This window comes from Manis javanica, chromosome 17 (assembly GCF_040802235.1).
Source record: "Manis javanica isolate MJ-LG chromosome 17, MJ_LKY, whole genome shotgun sequence".
NCBI classification, from domain to species: domain Eukaryota; kingdom Metazoa; phylum Chordata; class Mammalia; order Pholidota; family Manidae; genus Manis; species Manis javanica.
In genome coordinates, this window is record NC_133172.1 from 1,554,138 (window position 1) to 1,576,923 (window position 22,786).

Here is a 22,786-nt window from a genome sequence, read left to right on the forward strand (position 1 = left end):
ACATGAAATGCGAGGCAATGTCGCCCAGTGGTGGGGGTGGGGGGTGGCCGCCCAAGCTCCGGAGGCGTGGTTCAGGGCCCACTCATCCACTGTGAGCCCAGTGGTACCAACTTCAATGGCTCCCCTCATTTGCTCTGTGAGTCAGTCAACAAACACCAACCATGTCCCCGCTGTGTGGCAGGCACAGTCCTGGACATACAGACTAAAAGGGAAGTAAAGGCAGGTACCAGCCTGACTCCCTTAGGCTGTAGGTGATCAGAAGAGTCATTCATTTATTCCAGAAACTCACTTGATTCTTCAGCGAGTCTTTGGGGCACCAGCTATGGATTCAGGGCATTCAGGTGAGGACAGGATGAGCCGTAAGCACCCAGAGGCTTCACTCTAGTCGAAGAAGAATGGGAAAGGGGGCAAAGTCGGGGGAGAAATGTTAGGGACAGGAGGAAGGTGGAGGACTGGGATGGGAGCGACACGGGGGCAGGAGCGCCCCACGAATGTGTGGGCAGACTGGAAATGAGAGCAGGAGCAGGACGCGGGAGGAGCCACGGGGAGGCTGTGAACGGAGATCGGCCCTTCCCGGATGCGAGCTTGGACACAGGGCCGCCTCAGTCCGCCCAGGCTGCCATGATAACACGCCAGGGCCTGGGAGGCTTGGACACCAGGCATTTCCTCGTGGTCCCGAGGCGCAGCCCGGTTCTGGGGAGAACCCTCTTCTGGCTTGCAGACGGCCCCTCCTCGCTGTGTCCGTGGTGGGGGCCGAGCTCAGGTGTCTCTCCTTGGAAGGGCACGAATCCCATTGTGGGCCCACCCTCCCGGCCTGGCCTGCCCCTCACCACCTCCCAGGGACCCCACCTCCTAATCCCGCCACGCTGGGAGCTAGGGCTTCGACGTACGATTCTGGAGGCCATGATTCGCTCCACACCAGGTACCTTGAGGGGGCCAGGAAAACTCAAACCCTGAAATTTGTCTGCACTAGTCCCTAACTTAGTCCCCACATGTTCACAGAAATAGTAAACGCAAACCCTAAGGCATGAAAAGGCAAGTTTGTCCTAAGCCTCAGCTTCCTCAAAGACTTTGCAACAGGGAGGACCCACATGTGGAGGAGTGAGCCGTCTTATCTATGAGAGGGCCACGTGGCAGGGACTGCAGGAGGCCCCAGGAGCCAACAGCAAGCGAAGCAGGGGTCTCAGTCCTACAGCCCCGAAGTGAGTGGGCCTGGAGGAGGACCCCGAGACCCAGAAAGGAAAGCAGCCCAGGGGCCCAACTGCTGCCTGCGAGCCCCAGGGACTGTGATGGTGATGAAGTGTCATGTTGCTCCGTTTGGAATGATTGTTACGCAGAAATAGGTGACTGACACATCCACTGGATGGATGCCCAGTGCCTTTCAAGAGAGGCACTTTTGGGGTCCACAGTTAGGGTCACTGATAACTAGAGCAACGACGGTGGGTAGCCCCGAGCTGTGCTTGAGGCGAATTTCAGGGGCACAGAGCGCTAAGGAGGAGAGTGGTCATGATTGCATCCCTTTCCCGCAAATTACCCCAAGAAAATTAGCTGGAGAGAATCAGCCTTAAAAAGACACTCCGCCTGGCGAGCTCCTCAGGCAGCAGCCACCAGAGGGGAGCCCACGGAGAGGAGCTGGCCTGGGCCTGAAGCCTGCGTGGCCTCTCCTCAGTGAGGACAAAGACCCGTGACTTTATTCTCTCATTTATTGCTAAGCAGCGTGATTTTCAGAGCCTGGAAAATTCCAGCCTTCAGGGCTCTCTGGGCCCCCTCGCAGCCCCCATGCCTTCCCCATTGCTGGCTGCAGTTTCCATGGCAACAGCCTGAGCCCACTTCTGAAGCAGAAGCTGGTACAAGGGGGAGGGAAGGAGACACTGACTCACGGCCGGCCGCGGGACCGGGATGGGGGTGGAGAGGACTCTTAAAGCTGCAGACGTCTCCAGTCGTGCACGCACATCGAAAAATAATTTTTATTGTGATAAAATGCATATTATGAAAGTGGCCATTCTAACGATTTTTAAGCGAGCAGTTCTGTGTGACGGAGAGCCTCACATGGTTGTGCAGCCGGCCCCACCATCATCTCCAGAGCAGCTTCCCGAGCGGAGACTCTAACCCCGTCTCCTCCCCAGTGCCTGGCCCCCACGGTCCACTCTCTGTCTGTGAGCCTGACTGCTGCAGGCCCTGCCCAGCACGCGCCCCCGGGACCTCTGCCTTCCCTCGCACAGGAATTTCCTTTCCCCGAAGTTCCCACGACTGGTTCCTCCTCAGTCTTCACATCTCAGCTCAAAGGTCACGTCCTCAAAGCCAGAGCTGGGACGGGGGTGAGGTGGTCTGCGCTTCCTCAGACTCCGTCGTCATGAGAAACTGTATTTTTTTAAGTCAAAATGAAGGCAAAATATAGAAAAGCCACGATGAAAGGACAAAATATCAGAAATCTAAATAAACCCAGGGTGTGCTGAACCACACCAAAGCCTGAGGCAAAGGAAAACGCAAGCTATAGACATGTTTTTTTGTAAATTTTAGTGGTTATTTTTTCCCCCGGAACATTAAAGTCATATGAAAAAATTGAAAATCGAAAAGTAGGTATATTAAAACTTACAGCATTGTCTTATGTTTAAATATTTTAGTTATACAAAAGAAAAAAACAATTTCTTATGATTTTCTTTCCTGGATTTAATGGAAGTGAACTCATCAATAGTATTTTCTAAATTATTTAAAAACACATAGAAATATGGATAGAACAAAACGCATTTTCCTTCTGCCTCAGGTTCCAATATGGATTTCTTTAAACTTTAAAAATTTTGTTCATATGGGGGTTTTCTACATTTTTTTCGAATATTGCATAGAATATTATTTCTCCTGATGACTGTTTCTTGAGTTTGCTGTGTGGCGCCGTTGCTTGCTTGTGCGACGCTCCCAGGCACCCCGAGGATCGGGCCCTATATACTTTTCAGATGAGGAGAGCGGCCCGAGGGTGGGGGAGCCTGTTGTGGTGGGTTCCACGGGGGGCCCACTCTGCGGCCAGACAGAACAAGGGCCGAGGGCCCGCTCTTCTCCACCTCGGGGGCCTTGTCTGTGAAGCAGGGTCAGACTGCCCAGCCTCCCGGACACGTCCCGGGACAGCAAGCACTTAGTGAGGAGCCCGGCGCATGGACCGTGAGGGAAGCTCACCGTTTTACAGTAGGGATCGTGCTGTGAAGACAAGAAGGTGTGGCAGCAGCTGCCAGCCCATCCAGCTTTGATTCTAAAAATACAAGGAGTCTCTGTCTCAGTGAAGAGCCCCAGTTCCTGAAATGTGTCCATTTCTGCCTCTCTTCTGGGCCACCACGCTCGTCAAGGTGGCCCAGCCCCGGGCATCGGCTGCACGGCCCACACGTGAGCCTCGGGTAGGTAGGTACTGGCTCTTCCTGAAGGGGGCCCTGGGTGCCTGCTCTCTCTCTCCCATGGTCCCTGGGCTGTGGGGAGGCAGAAGTCATGCCTGCTTCCATGGCCTGGTGACGTTGGGTGTCCTGGCATAGACTGGACGTCCAGTTAGCGCAACATTTCAATCCCTGAACCCTGAGTCCCCAAGCTCTCCCCATCACGAGGCCCCTCTTCCCCTGCCCCCCCCCCCAAAAGGCCTCTGAATAATGGCTCGGCCACTCTGGTCCTGTCCTCCCTCACGTGCACGCACTGTGCTTCCAGACCAGGGCCTCTGTGCACATCACACCCGCTGCTGGGACGCCCCATTCAGCTCCCTTCCCACGGTCACAACCTGAGAGGGAACTTGGGGGACGGCCCGCTCCGCCACACACACTTCATTCTGCGTCGGAGCACACGGATCCTGTTTTATGGTCCATCTCCCCTCGGGACGGAAGTGCCGTGAGGATTCTCAGGGCTGGTGCTCACGCACCACTGTATCCCAGGCTTCCTCAAGCATGGCGCTACTGACAGAGGGGCCGGATAACTGCTTGTGGTGGTGGGGCCGCCTTCCTGAGCACCAGGGCATGTCGAGTGGCTCCCAGCCTCCATGCACTAGGTGCTAACGGCACCCACGGGCTCCTTCAGTGTGGCACCCAGGATATCCCCAGATGCCTCTGTGGGGAGCAAACTGCCCCCAGCTGGAAACCTCTGCTGTATCCCCACACCCCAGAGGAGGATCACAGAGCATCTCGGTGCTGGTGGGAGACCAACAAAGTCTAAGCAAGCAGGGCCGATTGTGTGACCCCCACAAACACCCCAGGAGGCTATTCAATGGGAGGAAAGGACACATTGGTGCCCCAAGTGGACTCTGAACCCTCCCCATGCCAATGAATCTTGTTAATCTTGCTGTCCACCGCTGGCCTGTCCTCTGGTGTGCAGGGCAAAGGCCAGAGCCTGTTGCCATGGCAGCTGTAGCCAGCAGGCAGGAGGGGGCTGCAGAGATGCCCAGGCTCTGCAGGGAAACCCTTGTGGGTTTGAGAACATCCTAGCACACCTGCCATGCAAACGCGAGTGTGTGGAAAGACCAAAACTTGTTTGCGGCTCACATCACCCACTCTGTGAACTGTCTTTGCAAGGCAAAAATGGAATTTGATTCTGGGGGGGAATGCACTGGCTGAGGACACCTTGCTGGATGAAGTTTGGTGGGTGAAACTCAGAACGTGAGTAACTAAGGGAATGATGTCAGTTCCTGGACAATGACGAAAAATAAAATGGAGAGACAGGTTAGTGTTCCAGATGGGCCCCCAAGAGTCCTGCAGCCTGGGAACCCAGTCGCCTAGGGACCCAGTGCGCACTGAGTGGTGGGCACTCTCCGACAGCCAGGGGTCAGATGGGAGAGCTTTCCTCTGTTGGCCAGGCTGCAGCATCACTTACTTCAGTTCATCGCTGCCCTGACCGCAGGGGCATCGGTGCTGCTGTGAGTCCCAGAGAAGGGACTGCCCAGAGGGCACACAGATTTTAAACTTGGGTCCAGGTGGCCGGAAATACCCACCTGAGGCTGTGTCCACACATGCCTGCCCCAGAAATGAGCCTACTCACTATTTTTTAAAACTGTGGTAAAATACGCACAACATCAGATTTACCATCTTACCCATTTTTAGGTGCCCAGGTCAGCAGCATTAAGTACACTCACTCTGCTGGGCAGCCGTCGCCACCCACCTCCTGGCCTCTCTTCCACCTGCAGAACTGAAACTCTGCCCCCATTAAACACTAAGGCCCCACCTCTCCCCGGGGCCCGCCACCCCACCCTCTGGCTCCATGAACCTGACAATTGCGGGGACCTCATGGGAGTGGAATATCACAGAACTGGTCCCCTGGTGACTGGCTCATGTCGCTGAGCATCATGTCCTCGAGGTCCATCCATGTGGTAGCAGGTGCCAGAATGTCCTTTCTTTTTAGGGCTGAATGGTATTCCATCGCCCCTGGAGGGCTCTTGGGCTGCTTCCCCCACTGGCCACTGTGACCCTGCTGCAGCCCACGTGGGTGTGCAAATCTCTCTTGAGGCCCTGCTTGCAGTTCTCTTGGGCGTGCACCCCAAGGTGGGATTGCTGGTCATATGGTACTTCTACTAGTAATTCTGGTGAGGGGCTGTTTTCCACACAGCTGCACTATTTTACACTCCCACCAAATGTGCACAACCGTCCCAGTTCCACACACCCGCACCTACTCTTATTTATTTATTATTATTATTGTGTGTATAGTAGCCATCCTAGTGGGCGTGAGGTGGCATCCTGATGGTTTTAAGTGGTCAGATTTAGGTATCTTCTCTCTCACGCTGGCGTGCTTTTGTGACCTGTTCACACACCCCTCCACACCCCTGACAGTAAGCACGGGGACATGGGGAGTCCCGTGTGAGCCGAGGAAGGCCGGGCCCTAGAGTGACTCTGCCCCTTAACCAGGTCCCGGCTCCAGCGGCTCACGGAGGATCCCAGCCGGAATTAGGCTGAAAAGGCGGTTCACGTGGGGAGAAGTCCCTCCTGGAATGTCAAGGCCCTTTGGATGAGGCTTGAAGAATGTCTGTTCAGACCAAGTGCCCGATAAATCAACCACCTCGGCCCTGCCCCTGCCCAACGAGCTAAGTGCCGTGCTGGAGGCCACTCTCTCTCTTGGTGCCTCCTGTCTCGGGAAGGGCCTGGCTTTCTCGGGAACAGTAAAATGTGGCCAGTATTCTGGAGATGTTTGTTGCTACACCATAAGCATATCTGAGACTCATCTGTTTTGTAGATGACACCTCTGGAGTCAGTTGCAAATGAGTTTCTACTTTCCTGGGGTTACAGTCTTGACTGATTTTCTAATGGCTTTCGTTCGGGTGCCACGTGGCTTTACTGGGGCCTGGCGGGTGTCCAGCATTTACCACCCACTTCCAAAATTCTTGGGATTAAAGTAAAAATCAGTTATAGCAATTACGTGTATAATACTTGAGACATAATAAGGGAGTAAAGTCTCTGTGCTTTTGTGGCCTTGCTTTCCGATACTTGTGAATTCATACACAGACATACCGAAAAAGAATCTTACTTTCTCTTAATTTCTCTCGCTTTCTTCCCACTTCAGGGCCCCTTTCTCTGTGCTCAGAGCGCCCCGCGGTGGGACAGCAGAGACACCAGGCAGGGAAAGCTCCTTCCCTGAGGCAGCAGGGCAGAGAGGCCCGCCGGGGCCCATCCCTGGGCAGCGGTGCCGTGCTCCCTGCAGGCTGGTCCCCTGGCCAGTCCCGGCCGTGAGCCTGGCTCCTGGGCCTCCTGCGGGACCCTGAAGCCCTCTGCCCGGCTGAGATCTCCCCCACCCCCATGACACGGCTCCTGAGGCCAGCCGGGTGCCGGGAGGCGCTGGCCCCTGGGACCACGGCCTCCACAGACCCTGCGGGGTGGGGGGTGGGGGGCGGACAGCCTCAGGCCGAGGTGCGCAGCCTGCAGGGAGACCTTGGTCTGCTTCTCCGTGGCCCTCTCACCCCCGGGTCCGGGTTACGGCCCTCGGGCAGCGCAGCCCACCTGACCCCAGCTCCCTGCCCCTGTGCAGTTCCTCGGCAAGGAAAGGAAGCTTAAGTGGGTACAAGGAAATTAATACTTCCAATGGCTAATTAATAAAACCAAAGTGCTGCCCACGAGGGCCCTTGGACCAGGCGAGGAAGCAGGCTGTGCGGGCTTGTTGGGAAGGCACGGGCGCTTAGACCGCAAGCCTGACCCACATTAGCCCCCGTCCTCCTCTCGGGGCCCCGGGGCCTCAGCTGCAGGGGGGGAACCAGCCCTCTGGGATGGAGTGTTAATAGAACTTAATACAAATGTCACCCTCTTTATTAACATCCCCAGGGGCTGATCAATAACATCCATTTGGCCCCGACCTTCCTCCACTGCGGACTCCCCGCACGCCTCTGTCAGCCCCTGGAATGTGCCAGCAAGTCCCCCGCCCCCGGCCTCTGTCCCTCGGGCTGGGCCGCCCGTGCGCTGTCCCCTCACACCTGCTCACTCCCGCCCTCACCCGCCTGCTCGGTGCCCCCGGCGCTCGCAGCCCGCAGCCTCCCCCAGCCCCAGCCCCCTGTCCCCCTGTCCCAAGCTCTTTCTCTTCGCCATTCGGGTCGCGTGGGGTTTCCCGTGTTCTTCGGGCCGCCGCCATGACCACACCCGACGGGCCGGGAAGCAGGGCGTCACTGGCCCGTCCCGCCCCGGGGGCGGAACCTGTTTGCCGACTGATGAGACCGCTTCACATGGGTGGACCTCTGGGGCGCGAGGGTCTTGGGGTGGCTGGTTCCCTCTCGCCACTGGCTTCGGGAACGTGCGGGGCACGGCGGGTACCCAACAAATGGTGCCCGAGAACACGCCCAGCGGAGGAGCCTCCGCCGCCGCCACCTCGGGCCCCTCCGCTGGGCGTGTTCTCGGGCACCATTTGTTGGGGGCTCGGTCTCTGTCGGGGGTGCTTGCTCGTCCTGTTTTCCCTCAGAGAGAGCTGTCACTGGGGGTGCAAGGCGGAGGCGGCTCGGCCATTGCCACGGAAACAACAGCCGGCGGGGCGCAGGGGGAGGGGCCTGCGTGGGGGGCTAAGGATCCTGGACACTTCCAGCCTGGGGGCTCCACGGCGCTGGGGGCAGAGAGCAAGTCTGCTGAGAAAGGGCGCCGCTCTGTGCCCGTCCGCCTCGGGGGGCTCCCAGGAGAACCGCACCTCTGAGCCCACCTTCCGTGTCCCGCGATGTTGTTCTCCGGGTCCGAAATGACGCCAGTGAGAGCGGCGAACAGAGAGGAGAGCGACTCCCGGAGAGCTGGGCCGACGGCGGGGGGCTCTCATGTCGGGCGGCCGTTCTGCGGCTTGACGGGTTCCCTCCGCCCCACTTTTGCGGCGGCTGCCCCCCATCCCACTGCCCGGACGGGGCCAGTTCGCCTGCCCGTCCTGCGGCTCGCGGATGTCCGCATGGTATCTGCACCCCCCACTACCACGGGCCGCGGCCCGGCTGTCCCCGGCCCCAGAGCGGGGCCCCAAGCCTTGTCAAATGAATGAACGTCGCCAAGAACATTCTTGAACGTGTCCCCTTGCCACACGTGCGAGAATTTCTCCTAAGGGGTAAATCTCAATGGGGTTTTCTGAGGGGTGGGAAACGCACACGGCCACCTGTTCCACGCATTGTCAGGCTGCTCCGCTCCCCAAAACAGTCCTGTCACCCACCGATGTGCATGCACCCTGAGAGCCGACACATTCTCTAAGCTCCGTCTCTGCTGCGTCCTCACCTCCTGCGATGGAGCATCTGGTGCATAGCAGGTGCTCACTAGACGCTCCTAGAAGGCGAATACATGGTCAAGGAAATGGGTTCTATTTGCTCGGATTTTGGTAATAATGAGTATATGAGTTTTTAATCCAGTTCTTACTGATTTAGCATGAATCGTAACATTATATACCCTTTACAAAAGCAGTCTCTTTATCAAGCAGAGAATTGACGTCTCTGGACTGTGAAATCCCATCACACCTGAGTCCACGCCTACTATGCACTGCCAGTCAATCACGCCCCCAGAAGGACGCCTTCACCCCCGTGTGGGTGTGTGTGCTGTCGAAGTCACGGGGGGTGGGGGTGGGGCTCCCGAGCGGATCTGCAGGGTCAAAGGGCACACGCAGATGCATACTGAGGCCCATCGCCAAGAGCACCTGCCAGAGGCTCGCAGCACGCCGCCCTCTCCCCGGGAACGTAGAGAGGCACCCGTCTCCCACACTGTGGCCCACCCTACTTGCCTGCATTTCCATCTCTGTCCATCTGACACTGGGAAAAACGATTTGTGGTTTGGTTTTCACATCCATTCTCTTTTTTTGGAGTGCAAAGAAGTTGGGATGTCATTTTGTATTTTTGGACATTTAAATTTCTCTTTTAAAGCTTTTTCATCCATAGATATATTTTGAAGTTCATCTCCCATACTTCAAATTCACTTCTTGGAAACACAACTGACATGGAAAAGATGATTTTTTGATTCTCAGTACAGGGCATATACTTTTACACACTTTGACTTTAGTTTACATTTTTTCCTTCTGTACCTGCTTTTTCAGCTCTCCCAGAGTCCGATTAATTCACCGTTTCCTTTTCATGGTTGTGAGTACTCAAGTTGTGCTGACAGAGCCCTTCTCCCTCCCAATTATACAAATACCCACCAAGCTTTCTGGTGGGAAGCAGAAAACTGAGGGCCACCAGCTCCCCCCGACTCAGACGTTCCACTCTGCCCAACATCCAGCCACTCGCCCATCTGTCGGGAAAGGAAATGGTGCTACGACGTCATGTTACCTGAATCAGAGCACCAGACTCTCAATTCTGAGTGGAACAGAATTGTCCATTTGTGTTACCCCCCCAAAAGGTCTGAAAACCCTACCCTCCTGCCAGGCATTCTGCTCAGAACTGAGAACAAGCATGGGTGTGGGTTTATGTCTCTCTCGGCCACTGGACCACAAGCCCGAGGAGCACAAGAATTCTGACGCTCCTTTACTTTCTTCCTGTCCCCCGTGCCTTGCAGGACGCCTGGCATGTGAGGGTCTGTCCTTAAATTTTGGCTGAATCTAAAAAAACTCGTTTGAAGGAATAAACGTGGCTCATAGCTCAGCTCTCAGAGCAAAGAGTGTGACTTTTCTGTTTCTTGTATCACCAGCTCCCAGAACAGCGAATCTGTATTTACCGAATGAGCAAATAAATGCTCATGTAGAAGGAAGCATAGTGCTGATGTCACTCGTGCTTAAAAGACGTGCGTGTTTTCCAACACAAAATCACACCCGATCTTGTGAGGGTTGGCAAAGCTCCCATCCAAGGATGTATTTTAAGGGGCACAAGAGTCCTGCACAGCCCACAGCTGGACGATGGCAGCCGGGGCGAGCACCCACCTGCTGCCCCCTCACAAAGAGATTACCTGTTCCAGGCCTCAGGGGCTCAGGCTGCTGCCATGGCAACTGCAGTCGGAGAGGAGCTGGGGAGGGCCTCACTGGGACTGGAAATTTCCAGAGTCTGACATCAGAGTATGTGTGTGCTGGCGGTGGGGGTGTTCAAAATGCCAGGCGAGCATGCCCTAGGTGGGTAATAAAAGTTTGTTGCAAGAATGAATAGCTATGCCCCCCCTGCCCCCACCTCAGTCCACAGATGTCTTGGGAAATTTCCCTTCTCCCTGTGGGGTTGAAACCAGTATGTCGACCTTTGGCCACGGTCACTCCTGCCCTCCTTCAGTGCTGCCCAGTAACTGGGTTGTCATGGGAACTCAAAGCACAGCGCTGAGATGTGAGCTGGGGGCAGAGGTCGCCCGCCCACAGCCACAGGTGCAGAGGCAGCAGCCTGGCTGGGGCCGGAGGTGGGAGGCTGCTGGGCTGGTGCATGAGGCAACCTGCTTCCATCTACTGCGCTCTACCTAAGCGTGCGCGGAACCCTCATTCTTCAGTGTGCCATGTTGAATTCCGTTGTTTCCAAGAGCCATGATCTATTTATCCATTCTCGTTTTGGCAGACGTTTAAATTGTTTCCCTGTCCCCATGTTTTGTGGTGTCTTCCCCTTACCTGCATGAATGGCCTGTCCCCAGTGCTGTGCCTGGCGTGGGGACGGCGTGTAAACACTGCAGAGGGTGCATTCTGCCCGGGCCCGAGTCCACACCCAGGAGCGGAACTGTCAGCACAGCTGACATTTGGGGCCAGTGACTCCTTTTCTGGGTGGGGGGCTGTCCTGTGCGCTGTGGCAACATCCCCGATGCTGGGCAGCCAAGAAGGCCCAGGCATTGCCGGACACCCCCTGGGGTGGGAGAGGCAGGGTGGCCCGGGAGGGCCCTGATCTCAGGGCGTGCAGCCCCAGTGTGCCCAGGGGCGCCCCGGCTCCCCTGTCCCCTCTGTGCCCATCTTCTGGGCGCCCTGCCGGGCAGGGATTCTCCATGGAGAGCCGCCTGCCCTGGGCTTCCCTGCTCTCGCGGGCCCTGTTCGTGTGCTCTTTTCAGCTGAAGGCCAGTTCCCAGGCGGCGAACTGTTTGGTCAAGGGCATTCAAACTCAGCGCTAAAATACGGATCAGAGCAGCTGCGCCCGCCCGCGGGGACCCCGCCGCCCTGGGCAGTGTGTTCACGGCCCCTGCCTCTTCCTGCCCTTCTCGGCCTCCCCTGCCATGTTTGCCCTGCTCTGCAGGCAGTGGGCCCCCTTTTAGTATTTCGTTATCATTTGCATTTTCTCTTAGCAGCTCATCCCACGCTTTGATCACTCTCCGCCTTGGGTCTTCATTTTATTTTTTGCACACGTTTGCACTCTGTATACGAATCCCATCACTTCTGACTCTGTTGCATCTGTTTTTGCCAGCTTCTGTTTTTTTTTTTTGGTGGTATTTTCCCCCATTACCTGTATGTTCCACATACATGGAGTTGAGACATTTCACCCTGTGTGATTACTCAAATACTCTCTTTGCCTTGTGGGGCGCAGGCAGTGCCTGGCTCCGGTGGCTACAGGACAGTCTGGACGCAGTGTGAATAGGAAAGGGGTGTCCGTGGTGAAGTGTTAGCAGGTATACGTGGACAGGAAGCCCCCCCAAGACGGCACCCTGGGCTCTCAGAAACAGACAAGCTAATGCACCTGTGCAGAGGGGGTGCTCACCTTGGCACGGATCACGCTGAACTATGTCTGGATGAGCAGGACAAAGTCCAAGTGTGGGGTGCGCAGGGCAGAGAGCAGTGAGGATGCAGATGTCCAGGCAGAGGCAGTGGGGTACCGGTGCCAAGCAGCAAAGGTGGGCCGGGGAGCCAGTCAGGGCTTGCGGAGGGAGGCAGGGACGTCAGCATCCACCTCTCCACCTGGGAGCACCAGCCTCGTGTTTACAGGTACGCATCATTCTCGCCCCACGGACAGCACCCTGGCCATGAGGACGTCCACCCAACCTGCCTTTTCTGCATCAGCCCCCCAGTCCTGCCACATCTGCCCCAAACACTCCATGTTTCATGACTGATCAACCGTGTCTTTCTCGTTTCCTGCAGTAATGCCTCATTCTGCCTCCCGCCCCAAGTTGGAAACGGCCTTGTTCCTCTCTGACTCAAGCCCCTGCAGCCTTTTGGATTTTTCAGATGAAACCCCACTTCATGCCGGGACCAACTGCAAGTGGCAGCTTCGGCATTTCTCTAGCGGCGGAGCCAGAGGGGGCCTGGCAGGGGAGAAGGTCCCCAGGGCTTCTCCTCAGGTGGGTCAGCTCGCACAGTTCTAAGCCCTGAACCATCGGGGTCTGCGATGCCTACAGGCCTGTGTGAGCGTGGAGAGGCCACGTGCACACGCACCTGCGTGTGCCATGTGTGAGCACATGTGGACACGGGCCCTTCATGTTGCTCAGCGTGCTGGGGGTGTACTGCAGAATTCAGGTGGTGAGTGTCTACTGAGCACTTACTAGATGCCACGCCTGTGGTGGCCCTTCTAGGTAAAGCAGCCACTTGCTTAGAAATAACTATGTAGGACTACCAGCCCTTCCCACAGAGAAAAGCAGTTACCAGGAAAATGATTGCCCAGGAAAACATCTGTGCTTTAGAAATGGATATACAGGCAACAATATCTGCAAACTGTTCCTGGTGGGAGGCAAACCTGCAGCCCCCAACTCTCTCTGGGTCCCTGGGCCGGGCTTCACCGGGCCCCTGGGTAACATCCCACACCTTCACCCCAGGGGCAGGAACATCGCCATTTGGCTCCCATTTGACTCTCATCTTCTGTCCCCATTTAAAATCCTGGCCTCTTCCTTCACTGCCTTCTGGCCGCCTCCCTGCCCTGTGCTGGCCCGCCCTGCACCCCAGATTCCTGGATGCCCCTCACACCCCCTCCCCATCTGCCTCTTGGGTCACACTCACCTCCCACCCACCCTTTCTCTTCCCCGGCAGTCTGTGTGACCCTCCTATAGGTCACCGACACTGTAATGTCTGCTTTGGGCATCCCATTAATCCAACCCGACAGGCTGACTCTTGCAGCCCAAGGGCACAAAGATGCAGACAGAAGGGCTCTCCCGGCATGTCTGAGAGACAAGAGGATCAGAAATGAGACTGGAGGCACAAACGTGGCATGTATAATGGGAACTTGATGCTGATGTAATTAAAAGATAAAAACAAACTCCCTCTGAAAATGCATCATGAGGGAATTTCACATGCGGAAAGTTGGATGACAAACCGCAGAAACAGGTGGCCTTGATTTTGAGTAAATAGAGGCCTGTGTGTGCAGCAGACATGCCTAGATGCAGAACCATGGAAGCAGGCACTGGGGCAAAGCCACCTGACTTCACGATAAAATTCGGGGCACAAGCAAATCACGAGGGCCTTTTGTCCGCTTTGACCTAGCAGCTTCTTTCCAGGGAACTAATGAGGCGCAGATCCTTGCAGGAGTGAAATGCTAGAAAGACACAGGCAGCCCCAGGCTCTTCCTGCTTTCCAGGAGGTCTCTGTTGACCTATTATGCTTATTATACTTTCAAATCCTTCCCTTTCTCAGGGAGAGAGGCTGCCACCCCAGTTCCCTAAGGCAGAAACACTGTGTAGTCGGGTATCAGTCAGAGTCCAGCAGAGAAACAGAACCACGTGGTCAGTGGTGTCCCCGAAACTCAAATGTTGGGGTCCTAACCCCCAGAACCTCAGAATAGGACTGTATTTGGAGGCAGCACCTTTAAAGAGGTCACTCAGGTAAAATGAGGCCATCTGGGTGGGCCCTGACCCAGTGTGACTGGTGTCCTTGTAAAAAAAGGAAATTTAGACACAGACACTCATAGAGGGACGACCATGCCCACACGCCGAGGACAGAGGCCTCAGGAGAAAAATCTGCCCTGCACACACCTTAACCTCTGACCTGCAGTCCCTGAACAGCAAGAAAATAAATTTCTCGTGGTGCTTTGTGGGGGCAGCTTAGTACCTGGTACAGGTAGGACAGCTCTGCATGTATGTCTGTGTGTGTAGCAGGTGCAGCCGTGGCTAAGATATGCACGGCCATACAGACGCATCTGTGTTTATCTGAATGGGTGCTCCGGTTTCTTTGAAGGGCCTGGTCTTAGAAGTCGGCTCATGTGACGGTGGGGTCTGGCGAGTCTGGGACCTGGCGGCGGGCCGCAAGCTCAGGAGCAGATGCTGCAGACCAGAGGCAGGAGTCCTGCCCCGCCAGGAGAGCCTCAGCCTTGGCTCAGCACGCCCGTCAACTTCTCGGGTGAGGCCCACCCACGATCTCGAGGAAAACCCCCCTCCAGGTCGGCTGGTGGTGGATGCTGCCCGCATTGGAGAACCCCTCCCGGCCTCACCCATACACAGCCGCCGCCCCAGCCCTGTGGCGCGCCCCCCACCCACCGCTGCCTCTCGGCCAGGCCTCCGTCCTCTCCTGCGACTCGGCAAACAGTCGCCTCTTCCTGGGACCCACTGCTCCATCCGCTCATCTCAGCTTTAAAAAAAAATTATAACCATTTTTTTCTCTTCGATATATTTTTTGGCAACATATTTGATATACAATATCACACTGGTTTCGAACGTACATCATAGTGACTTGGTAATTCTCACCAACCCCGGCTTTTAACCCAGACTGGTGCCAATGTACGTCCTTCAAAGACAAGACGCCTGTGTCCACTTCTCAGGTCAGAACATGTTGATGGTTTCACTGCGCTCTTTAGGTAAAGGTTCCAGTTCCTGATTCGGATCCGAAAGCACTCTAAGCTCCCGGGTTTCTACGCACGAGGGGCCGGGGCCCCCGGCTGGGGATGTGTGATGTGTGTAGACTTGAGAGCGCTGTCCTGACAAAGCGCCCCAGGCCGGTGGCCTGTCCGGTGCTCCTTTCCTTGCATCCTCACGTGATGTCCCTGGGTGCGCCCAAATCTCTTCCGACAAGGACCCACTCAGTTTGGGTGAAGGCGGGCCACCCTAACCTCATTTTACCCCGGCCACCTCGGCGAAGAGGTATCTCCAAGTAAGCTTACGCTCTGGGTGCTGGGAGTTAGGACACCAACGTAGGAATTCGGGGGCAGACGATTCGACCCATAACAGGAAGTAAGGAACTATTTGCTGTGAGGCTGTGTTTCCACCTAGTTATTAGCGATTATGCAAAGTAGGCATGAGTTACAATGCTCTGTGTAATCGTGATACAACAATGCAGGCAAGCCCTGTGAGGGGAGGGGTGTGGGTGAGCTTCATTCGCACAGACGTGGTCAGCCAAGGCAATAACAATCGGTTCTTCCATTGATTTGGCTTTGAACTGAACTCATTACAGAAATGGAATTATAGAATTCAGAATACAGAAGCATATTCAAGATTAGGCTGGAATCAGAACTGAACATCAATGGAACCAGAAAATAACGAAAAGGAAGTATTTCCATTGCCCGTTACCCCAAGGAAACACCCCAAATGCTAACAACAAAATCAGGAGCAACCAGAACCCGGTGTTTTTTATGGTTTGGAAATGAAAGTCTCTAAGGCATTGGCCAGCCTGTGCTATTTCTGAGAAAACCATGCCCTTCCTGGGTTGGGATGGCAACCTCCCCCACTGCCTGGATCCCAGCCGGGCATTCTGCTCACGAGTCAGAGAGGAAATCCGTGCTGGTTGCTGAACTGAAGTGTTATCTGGAAGTTGACATTCCAATCACTTCTTCTCAGGGGCCGTGCGTATCCAGCCAGAAGCGTCATTCCCTCCTGACCCACATCCTCCTGGAGCCCCGGGAGCTGGGGGCCTCCCCGTGGGAAGGGAGGTAGCACCAAGGCTGGGGGCCGGGCCCGGGGGGTCTCTCCGTTCCCACCTCATCACAAGCGGGACTCCAGACCCACTGAATATGTCTACGTAGAGCAGGGAGACATGCACACTGGGAGAAATGTCCACGCTGTGCATGCAGTCCACACAGTCACCTACAGTTTGTGACTATGAGTCAGTGAGAAAAAGACGAATGTCAAAAAGGGAAGGGCGCCCGGATCCGGGCCCAGCACAGAAAGCCAAATGCAAAGAAAGATGACAGACGGTCCATCTTGTTTGTCATTCAAAAACTGGGCAGCCAAACCAAAAGGGGGCGAATCTCTTTCCAATTGCCAAGAATGAAAACAAAAGAGTACAATGGTTTAGGTCTGCAAATACCTGGGAGAAATCTTGAAACACTGGTGGAAAAGCTGGATGTTGACAGCATTATTTATGACAGCTGCACATTGGAAGCAGCCCACAGATGGATCCATTACCAGGAAAATAGATAAATAATTCGTGGTCTGTCCACATCATGGAGCACGACTGAGCCATAAGGAGGAAAGGTTAGTTATCTAACAATATTACTGAACAGAACGTTGATACATGTAACTATCTGGATGGATCTTGAAAACATGATTCCTAGTTAAGGAAAGGTCAAACACATAATAGGGGATGACACCACATACATGAAATTCCAGAAAGGCAAATAAATCTACAGCGGCCGAGAGCAAATCAGAGGTTGCTGGGTGAGGGGGGCAGTAGAGGGGGGCCTCAGGCAAAGGGGTGCAGGGTGTAATTAAATGTTCTGTATTGCAGTTATGATGTTTGTTATAAGACTGTACCATCACTAACATGTATCAAACTGCACACTAAAAATGGGGAAATCGCACTCTGTGTTAATTATACCTCAACAAATCCAAAGGATATTTTTAAAATTTCAACTTCATAAATCTGTGTTCCATGATGAGGGGATTGTTCTTATGGCACAGCAAGCTGGGGTGCAGTGGGAGTTGGGGGACAAACACACCCTCCCTCTGCAGACTCCAGTCTACCACCGCGGTCGGCTAGGCGGGGTTCTGGAACCCGCAGGCGATTGACCGCAGAGCCTAGAAATGTTGTTCTCTGCAGCCTCTGTTTCCATGGCACCACCAGTTGGAGCTCGAATCTGCGGGTCAGAGCGGCTCGGGGCCCTGGAGGCAGAGAGGAGGAAGGGCTCAAGGCTGCGGTCTCCTCCATCAGCACTTACAGGATGGTTTTTGTGTACATTAAAATATGTTGGGATGGTGCTAGGAAAGGGGAGGCAGGGAGCCTCTGCTCGAGTGAGGATTCGTGCTCCAACAGAAGCCAGCTGTGGCCAGCTTCAACAGGTGGGCAAGCTACTGCAGAATCGTGGGTAGGTCCCAGACTCCCAGGCGGCCACACACCGAGGCTGGGAGGGGCCGCTAGCAGACGGACATCTTCCGGACCTTGGGTGGGCTGTCCGCGATTCTTCTCGCTGCTGTCTCCTCCGCTCCCTGGTCTCTTAGCTTGCTTCTCCTTGACCCCAGCACCTCAGTGCACAGCCCAGGCCTCCCATGGAGCTGCAGACACTCCATGCAGTACAGGGCTTGGCATTTCCATCTCCACTGCTCTCACCTCACAATGGATCACATCAACAGTGGAAAACTGACTGTCACACATCAGATCAAATTTCTCTCCAAAATACACCTTCTGCCTCCACGCACTCCTGATCGACTCCTCCCACATCCTCCCCACCCTCTCCTAAAGCCCTGCCCTCATGTTGGCCGAACTCCACAGCACGGTTTCAAAAAAGCCACTTAAAAATATCTTTTCTGGAAAATGTCCAAGTTTTATTTTATACATAACATTTTTCTGTGTATGTCATTTGTAAATAAATCAATAAAAGTATGTTGGAAGAATCATATCTGTGCATGCTAGCGGCTGCGGCCAGCTCCCCTGCTAATCTCACTGCTTCCCTTCCTGCCTCCTTCCCTGAGGCCAGAGTGATCTTCCTACGGTGTATCCTTAACCACTGACAGCTTTCTGAGCTGGATTGGTTTTGGCACGATTCCTCCAGTTACCACCTACATCACTCTTACGCCTTCTCTATTTTCTCTGATTCCACTGCACCCATATATCCACGGAATTCAATCTGTCACAGGAAGACCAGACCAGTCTTACCCAAAATGGATGCATATATACAAGGTTCTCAGTGGACATTTTCATAAGGAAGATACACTAATAGCCAATAAGCACTTGAAATGATGTTCAAGATACTTGGCCACTAAGAAAATTCAAATCACAACCACCGTGAGATGCTGCTGTATACCCACTGGGATGTCTATAATAAAAAAGACAAATTACGGCAAGTGTTGGCAAGGCTGTGGGTGAGGAAATTGGAAACCTTGTAAATGCTGGTGGGGATAAAAAATGGTGCAGCTAGCTGCTTTGGAAAACAGTCTGGCAGTCCCTCAAAAGTTTAAATATAGAGCTACCATATGACCCAGCAAGACTGCTGCCAGGTGTGCACCCCAGGGAAGTGAACATATCCACACAAAAACCTGAACATAAATGTTCACAGCAGCATTATTTGCAACAGCCAAGAAATGAAAACAGCCCAAATGTCCACCCACTAACAAATAAATAAAAGGTGGCATATCCAAACAAGGGAATATTATTCAGCCAGAAAGAGGAATTCAGTACCGATAATGCGTTACAATGCGAATGAACTCCAAAACATTAAGAGAAAGGAGCTACACACAGAAAGCCATACATCTGTACAATTCAGAATAGGAAAATCTAGGGTGGAGCATAGATTAGTACGTGGCCCAGGGCTGGGGGGAGTCGAGAGGAAATGGGGGCTGACACTGGGCGCAGGATTTCTTTTCAGAATGATAAAAGGTTCTAAAATGGATTGTAGTGATGGTCGCACAAATGTGAATATATCACAAACCACTGAATCACACACTTGAAGTGAGTCAGTTGTAGAGCGTGTGAATGACATCTCCATGAAGCTGTTATTAAATTTTTTTTAACTCAATTCTTTTCATTTATTTTAAAGTTCTGCTCTGAATGTATCACAGACTGTTGGTCAATGGGAGTGGGCTGGCACTGTTTGTCACAGCGTGAAATGTCCGCACACACAACTCCTCTCTACACACCAGGATGCCTGACAGATCCTCATGATGGGAACCCAGAAAACGAGGGGGCAGCATTTTCACCCCAGAAGATCGGGGGACTGATGAATGATGGATGGGGACACGATCAGCAAAACAGATGGCTAGTATCTAATATTTGTAAGGCTTGGAAAGAGAGGTCTGCAGAACACTGGCTGGTTTGTGCTTTTTCTGAGAAAGCGGGTCCCTTCCTGAGCTGGATGGGAACATATACATTGCTTGGATTCCAGTAGAGCATTTAGCTCATTAAACAGGGAAAAATTCCATGGTGGGTTGTTGAACTGAGGTTTTATCTGGCAACGGGGCCAGATGTTGACATTCAAGCTACTTCTCAAGGACTAAGAGACTCCAGTCAGGAAGGTTTCTGCCATCTAAGCATCTTTCCTATTTATTTAAATTGGCCCCAAGTCCTTCCTGTAGCACCCGAGGCCATCTTCAAGGTCGCTAGGGCAACGCTGTAGGAGCCATGTCCACAATCTTGTTTCCTCTTAGCCACTTGTTTTCTGTTAGCTATTATGATTCGCTGTCCTTATTTACTTCTAGCTATTAAAGGAAGGGAATGGATTTTATGTTAGTAATACATTTCACTTAATTCCACACATCAAAAAAATGAGCATTTCAACAAGTGATCAATATAAAATTTGTTAATGAGATGTTTTACATCATTTTCTCATCCTCTGTCCTGGAAGCACCTTGCATGGCACCTCTCAGTTCAGACCAGTCCGTGGGAGTCACGGCTCCCCCACCGGATGCTTGGGCCCTGGAGTTCCGAGCAGGTAAAGCACAGGGAGGGGTGGGGTGGGGGGCTTACGGCCTCCACCTCACAGACATGGCACGAAAACCAGAGAGAATACTTTTGAAGTTACAGGATGAAGAAGGACTTACTAAACATGACACAAAGTCAATGAACATGAAACAACAAATGTTTACATCTGACTCCACAAACATTGAAAATATGTGCAGGGGGAGCTGGGCAGGGGGTATCCCCACCATAAGCAAGACTTCAGTGGCCACCCCAAGTGAAATATGTCAAAGAAGAGGATGGTCAGTCACGTCAATACATAAAGAGTCAAGTCAGAAGAGAAGCTAAACATCAGAGCAGAAACACAGGCAGATTGTGAATGTCTGAGACGTTTGCATGTGCAAGTAACATGAAAGAGGTATTTAATACAGAAACGGAAGCCCAACCCCAAAACAGAGGTATCACTTCGGACCTACCAAGTTGAAAAGCGTAATACTGCAGTTTGGTGCACAAAGGTATTAACTTGCAATCCCAACGGCACATGAGGTCATCAAATCAAAGACTCTTTCCTCCTAAAACAGATCCTGCAATGTCACAATAACATGTTCAGTGGAAAAGGCAGGACACACATATATCTGACTGTACACCTCGAAGCCAGTTTCAAGCAAACATAACCTACCCATTCACTCACATATGCATGAGATGCACAGACGGGGGCGCTCTTGGGAGCGGGCTGCTGAGGACGGCGGCCAGCTGGTGGACAGCCCCGTGGCCTCACGCCCAGCTCACCGTCATGGGACGCCCCCGACCCCTACAGTCGGCGCCGCTCACTGTGATTTCCTCGTTCCCTGCCACGGTCCGGAAGTCTCACCTCGTCTCGCTCACGTCTTTGTTATCCGCCAGCTGAGTTTAAATAATGAGAAAAACTCAGTAGGCTGGGAGCTCGCGTGGTGTCTGCCCTGCAGAGAACTTGCAATTGTGGATAGACTCATGGTGGACGGGGTATATTTACCCTTCTGTTCGAAAGGGGGTGGATTATGTTCTGAGGCATTGTTTGAACTCGCCCGTATACGCCTTTGCAGGGCCTAGAAAACTCCAGTCTCAGCAGCTCTTTCATCGGCCCCGCCTCCACCCGGGGCTGCGGTTTCCACGACAGCTGCCTCTCCCCGGCAGCAGGGACAGCGCCATGCGGGGGCCAGCGAGCCCCCGACCCTCCGGTGGGGGGAGCGGGGCTTCAGGTGTGCCGTGTGCCCCCGGCCGGGGTTCGTCCCAGACCCCCACTTTCAGAACCAGTTTCTTCTGGAACCAGGTCTCCGGGTCCTGTTCAGCTGGAGGAAGTCCTGACGGGAACGGGTTGTTCGGAAGCGGAGGCAGGGTGAGGGGGAAAGGTGTGCCAGGACCACTGGAGCTTCTGAGCCGGGCCACCTGGGCGGCCCCGGAGTCCGCACGGCGACCAGGTCCCCGGGCCGTGTGCAGACGGCCCGCATGTCGCCCTCGGGGACAGTTCCTCTCTCCCTGCTGCTCGGCTGTGTCGTACCCCCGGGGCCTTTGCGGCCCCGCAGCGTCTCAGGCCCCCACCCCAGGCTACTGCTGGGATGGGCTTGTCCTCCAAAATTCGTATGTTGAGGCCCTGGCCCCCAAGTGACACAATAGGGCCTGTCAGGCGGGCGTTAAGTTCAAATAAGGTCCTGAGTGTGGGACCCTAATGCAAAAGGACGGTGGCCTTACGAAGACGACGACCAGACACCTCTCAGTGCCCCCCTGCTGCGTGTGTGTGTGTCTCTTGCACACCAAGCACGCATAGAGAGGCCTTGTGGGGGGCAGTGAGAATGTGCAGTTGGCAGGCCAAGGAGAGAGGGCTCCCCAGAAGCCGGCCCCGCGGCCCCTCAGTCCTGGACGTCCAGCCTCCGGACTGCCGTCACGGCAGCGTGAGCGGACTGATAAACCCCTGAGACAGAATCTGCATTTTTGGGGGGATTTCCCAGATGAGCAGTGGGCACAATAAAGTTGGAGAAGTGCCGTGTGCTCAGCTGGGTAGTGACTTTGCGCTCACAATATGGCCCCATTGTTTCGCATCTTCCGTGTGGGCAGGAAAGCCCTTCTCGCTGAGCTCCTCCACGCGGTGGCCGGAGCGCGTGGCCCTTCCCCCCTCCCTGCTCACGGGGCAGCGCCATCCTCTCCCCGGCTCCGCTCATCCTACAGCCCTGCCCTCGGCCCAGATCTCCCTCTGGGATGCCGCACACATCCCACACCAGAGGCGTGGTTACACTTCCAACTCCACACACTGCTTGATCTAGAGATCTCAACAAAACCGGGTTGTGCACTTAAAAGTGTGTTAAGAGGGTAGATCTCGTGTTAAGTGTTCTTACCACGATAAAATAAAATAACAGAATATAAACCAGGGTTGGGGCAAGAAACAGGCAAGCTCTTTTTCTCTCTCAAAATAAAGTCGTAAAGTGTTTCATGATGTGGAAACACTTATGCGTTAAATAAAATGATGCTTGACTGCCAAGAAAGAATCACACCAATTCCGTGTAAAACTGTAACGTGGAGACGTGCACAGAAGAAAGACTAGAAAACACAGTAAAATGTAACCCATGTTTTTCACTAGACTGTCAGTGGGAGAAAAGTCCAGAGCCTTAAAAATGTTCATTCTCTTTGACCAGTTACTGGTTTTAAGCATACATATGTAAAATACATGTATTTGACTATATATACTATTTTTATTGTATGCTGTATTTAACATATACATTTATTATACATACACACACATTTAGATAAG

General features: G+C 53.9%; 2 long non-coding RNA genes across 3 annotated transcripts; one reads left to right on the top strand and one right to left on the bottom strand.

Annotated features, from left to right (window-relative positions):
- Positions 1 to 12,040: 12,040 nt before the first annotated feature.
- On the top strand, positions 12,041 to 14,520 carry LOC118973832 (uncharacterized). Its single transcript, XR_005063354.2, has 3 exons — positions 12,041 to 12,246; positions 12,400 to 12,599; positions 14,422 to 14,520. It is a non-coding gene; the product is annotated as an uncharacterized lncRNA (long non-coding RNA).
- LOC108388374 (uncharacterized) lies at positions 14,446 to 20,977 on the bottom strand. 2 transcript variants are annotated; one of them, XR_001851060.3, is made up of 3 exons: positions 20,876 to 20,977; positions 20,481 to 20,588; positions 14,446 to 19,805 (listed from the first exon to the last, which is right to left on the bottom strand). It is a non-coding gene; the product is annotated as an uncharacterized lncRNA (long non-coding RNA). The 2 variants fall into 2 exon arrangements; XR_005063353.2 differs by having other exon boundaries at positions 14,448 to 19,805; positions 20,696 to 20,965.
- Between the last annotated feature and the right edge of the window lie 1,809 nt (positions 20,978 to 22,786).